Raw genomic sequence first — 5000 nt, forward strand, 5'->3', positions numbered from 1 at the left:
CTCCGCTCTCGACGGTCACCGCGCAACGCAAGAACAGGCCAAAAACTGGCCAAAACGGCCCAAAAACGGGCCAAAACTGGCCATTTTTGGCTGCGCGAGCGAGCGGCGAGCGGCGGACAGCGAGCGAAGCGAGAGGCAGCACCGTCCCTGCTATACGAAAGCCCCATCCAGCCCTGTGCCACCCGGGGGGTTCCAGGGTGCTGAGATGGCTGACATTTTGCTCCGCTCACGACGGTCGCCGCGGCACACAAGAACAGCCCAAAAACAGGCCAAAACAGCCCAAAAACGGGCCAAAACTGGCCATTTTTGGCTGCGCGAGCGAGCAGCGAGCGGCGGACAGCGAGCGAAGCGAGAGGCAGCACCGTCCCTGCTATACGAAAGCCCCATCCAGCCCTGTGCCACCCGGGGGGTTCCAGGGTGCTGAGATGGCTGACGTTTTGCTCCGCTCACGACGGTCGCCGCGGCACGCAAGAACAGGCCAAAAACTGGCCAAAACAGCCCAAAAACGGGCCAAAACTGGCCATTTTTTGCTGCGCGATGCGAGCGGAGAGCGGCGAACAGCGAGCGAAGCGCGAGGCAGCACCGTCCCTGCTATACGAAAGCCCCATCCAGCCCTGTGCCACCCGGGGGGTTCCAGGGTGCTGAGATGGCTGACATTTTGCTCCGCTCACGACGGTCACCGCGCCACACAAGAACAGCCCAAAAACAGGCCAAAACAGCCCAAAAACGGGCCAAAACTGGCCATTTTTGGCTGCGCGAGCGAGCGGCGAGCGGCGAACAGCGAGCGAAGCGAGAGGCAGCACCGTCCCTGCTATACGAAAGCCCCATCCAGCCCTGTGCCACCCGGGGGGTTCCAGGGTGCTGAGATGGCTGACGTTTTGCTCCGCTCACGACGGTCACCGCACCACGCAAGAACAGGCCAAAAACTGGCCAAAACAGCCCAAAAACGGGCCAAAACTGGCCATTTTTGGCTGCGCGAGCGAGCGGCGAGCGGCGAACAGCGAGCGAAGCGAGAGGCAGCACCGTCCCTGCTATACGAAAGCCCCATCCAGCCCTGTGCCACCCGGGGGGTTCCAGGGTGCTAGATGGCTGACGTTTTTGCTCCGCTCTCGACGGTCACCGCGCAATGCAAGAACAGGCCAAAAACTGGCCAAAACGGCCCAAAAACGGGCCAAAACTGGCCATTTTTGGCTGCGCGAGCGGCGAGCGGCGGACAGCGAGCGAAGCGAGAGGCAGCACCGTCCCTGCTATACGAAAGCCCCATCCAGCCCTGTGCCACCCGGGGGGTTCCAGGGTGCTGAGATGGCTGACGTTTTGCTCCGCTCTCGACGGTCACCGCGCAATGCAAGAACAGGCCAAAAACTGGCCAAAACGGCCCAAAAACGGGCCAAAACTGGCCATTTTTGGCTGCGCGAGCGAGCGGCGAGCGGCGGACAGCGAGCGAAGCGAGAGGCAGCACCGTCCCTGCTATACGAAAGCCCCATCCAGCCCTGTGCCACCCGGGGGGTTCCAGGGTGCTGAGATGGCTGACGTTTTGCTCCGCTCTCGACGGTCACCGCGCAATGCAAGAACAGGCCAAAAACTGGCCAAAACGGCCCAAAAACGGGCCAAAACTGGCCATTTTTGGCTGCACGAGCGAGCGGCGAGCGGCGGACAGCGAGCGAAGCGAGAGGCAGCACCGTCCCTGCTATACGAAAGCCCCATCCAGCCCTGTGCCACCCGGGGGGTTCCAGGGTGCTGAGATGGCTGACGTTTTGCTCCGCTCTCGACGGTCACCGCGCAATGCAAGAACAGGCCAAAAACTGGCCAAAACGGCCCAAAAACGGGCCAAAACTGGCCATTTTTGGCTGCACGAGCGAGCGGCGAGCGGCGGACAGCGAGCGAAGCGAGAGGCAGCACCGTCCCTGCTATACGAAAGCCCCATCCAGCCCTGTGCCACCCGGGGGGTTCCAGGGTGCTGAGATGGCTGACGTTTTGCTCCGCTCTCGACGGTCACCGCGCAATGCAAGAACAGGCCAAAAACTGGCCAAAACGGCCCAAAAACGGGCCAAAACTGGCCATTTTTGGCTGCACGAGCGAGCGGCGAGCGGCGGACAGCGAGCGAAGCGAGAGGCAGCACCGTCCCTGCTATACGAAAGCCCCATCCAGCCCTGTGCCACCCGGGGGGTTCCAGGGTGCTGAGATGGCTGACGTTTTGCTCCGCTCTCGACGGTCACCGCGCAATGCAAGAACAGGCCAAAAACTGGCCAAAACGGCCCAAAAACGGGCCAAAACTGGCCATTTTTGGCTGCACGAGCGAGCGGCGAGCGGCGGACAGCGAGCGAAGCGAGAGGCAGCACCGTCCCTGCTATACGAAAGCCCCATCCAGCCCTGTGCCACCCGGGGGGTTCCAGGGTGCTGAGATGGCTGACGTTTTGCTCCGCTCTCGACGGTCACCGCGCAATGCAAGAACAGGCCAAAAACTGGCCAAAACGGCCCAAAAACGGGCCAAAACTGGCCATTTTTGGCTGCACGAGCGAGCGGCGAGCGGCGGACAGCGAGCGAAGCGAGAGGCAGCACCGTCCCTGCTATACGAAAGCCCCATCCAGCCCTGTGCCACCCGGGGGGGTTCCAGGGTGCTGAGATGGCTGACGTTTTGCTCCGCTCTCGACGGTCACCGCGCAATGCAAGAACAGGCCAAAAACTGGCCAAAACGGCCCAAAAACGGGCCAAAACTGGCCATTTTTGGCTGCACGAGCGAGCGGCGAGCGGCGGACAGCGAGCGAAGCGAGAGGCAGCACCGTCCCTGCTATACGAAAGCCCCATCCAGCCCTGTGCCACCCGGGGGGTTCCAGGGTGCTGAGATGGCTGACGTTTTGCTCCGCTCTCGACGGTCACCGCGCAATGCAAGAACAGGCCAAAAACTGGCCAAAACGGCCCAAAAACGGGCCAAAACTGGCCATTTTTGGCTGCAGCGAGCGAGCGGCGAGCGGCGGACAGCGAGCGAAGCGAGAGGCAGCACCGTCCCTGCTATACGAAAGCCCCATCCAGCCCTGTGCCACCCGGGGGGTTCCAGGGTGCTGAGATGGCTGACGTTTTGCTCCGCTCTCGACGGTCACCGCGCAATGCAAGAACAGGCCAAAAACTGGCCAAAACGGCCCAAAAACGGGCCAAAACTGGCCATTTTTGGCTGCACGAGCGAGCGGCGAGCGGCGGACAGCGAGCGAAGCGAGAGGCAGCACCGTCCCTGCTATACGAAAGCCCCATCCAGCCCTGTGCCACCCGGGGGGTTCCAGGGTGCTGAGATGGCTGACGTTTTGCTCCGCTCTCGACGGTCACCGCGCAATGCAAGAACAGGCCAAAAACTGGCCAAAACGGCCCAAAAACGGGCCAAAACTGGCCATTTTTGGCTGCACGAGCGAGCGGCGAGCGGCGGACAGCGAGCGAAGCGAGAGGCAGCACCGTCCCTGCTATACGAAAGCCCCATCCAGCCCTGTGCCACCCGGGGGGTTCCAGGGTGCTGAGATGGCTGACGTTTTGCTCCGCTCTCGACGGTCACCGCGCAATGCAAGAACAGGCCAAAAACTGGCCAAAACGGCCCAAAAACGGGCCAAAACTGGCCATTTTTGGCTGCACGAGCGAGCGGCGAGCGGCGGACAGCGAGCGAAGCGAGAGGCAGCACCGTCCCTGCTATACGAAAGCCCCATCCAGCCCTGTGCCACCCGGGGGGTTCCAGGGTGCTGAGATGGCTGACGTTTTGCTCCGCTCTCGACGGTCACCGCGCAATGCAAGAACAGGCCAAAAACTGGCCAAAACGGCCCAAAAACGGGCCAAAACTGGCCATTTTTGGCTGCACGAGCGAGCGGCGAGCGGCGGACAGCGAGCGAAGCGAGAGGCAGCACCGTCCCTGCTATACGAAAGCCCCATCCAGCCCTGTGCCACCCGGGGGGTTCCAGGGTGCTGAGATGGCTGACGTTTTGCTCCGCTCTCGACGGTCACCGCGCAATGCAAGAACAGGCCAAAAACTGGCCAAAACGGCCCAAAAACGGGCCAAAACTGGCCATTTTTGGCTGCACGAGCGAGCGGCGAGCGGCGGACAGCGAGCGAAGCGAGAGGCAGCACCGTCCCTGCTATACGAAAGCCCCATCCAGCCCTGTGCCACCCGGGGGGTTCCAGGGTGCTGAGATGGCTGACGTTTTGCTCCGCTCTCGACGGTCACCGCGCAATGCAAGAACAGGCCAAAAACTGGCCAAAACGGCCCAAAAACGGGCCAAAACTGGCCATTTTTGGCTGCACGAGCGAGCGGCGAGCGGCGGACAGCGAGCGAAGCGAGAGGCAGCACCGTCCCTGCTATACGAAAGCCCCATCCAGCCCTGTGCCACCCGGGGGGTTCCAGGGTGCTGAGATGGCTGACGTTTTGCTCCGCTCTCGACGGTCACCGCGCAATGCAAGAACAGGCCAAAAACTGGCCAAAACGGCCCAAAAACGGGCCAAAACTGGCCATTTTTGGCTGCACGAGCGAGCGGCGAGCGGCGGACAGCGAGCGAAGCGAGAGGCAGCACCGTCCCTGCTATACGAAAGCCCCATCCAGCCCTGTGCCACCCGGGGGGTTCCAGGGTGCTGAGATGGCTGACGTTTTGCTCCGCTCTCGACGGTCACCGCGCAATGCAAGAACAGGCCAAAAACTGGCCAAAACGGCCCAAAAACGGGCCAAAACTGGCCATTTTTGGCTGCACGAGCGAGCGGCGAGCGGCGGACAGCGAGCGAAGCGAGAGGCAGCACCGTCCCTGCTATACGAAAGCCCCATCCAGCCCTGTGCCACCCGGGGGGTTCCAGGGTGCTGAGATGGCTGACGTTTTGCTCCGCTCTCGACGGTCACCGCGCAATGCAAGAACAGGCCAAAAACTGGCCAAAACGGCCCAAAAACGGGCCAAAACTGGCCATTTTTGGCTGCACGAGCGAGCGGCGAGCGGCGGACAGCGAGCGAAGCGAGAGGCAGCACCGTCCCTGCTATACGAAAG

Source organism: Musa acuminata, unplaced genomic scaffold, assembly GCF_036884655.1.
Source record: "Musa acuminata AAA Group cultivar baxijiao unplaced genomic scaffold, Cavendish_Baxijiao_AAA HiC_scaffold_146, whole genome shotgun sequence".
In the NCBI taxonomy this organism is placed as follows: Eukaryota; Viridiplantae; Streptophyta; class Magnoliopsida; order Zingiberales; family Musaceae; genus Musa; species Musa acuminata.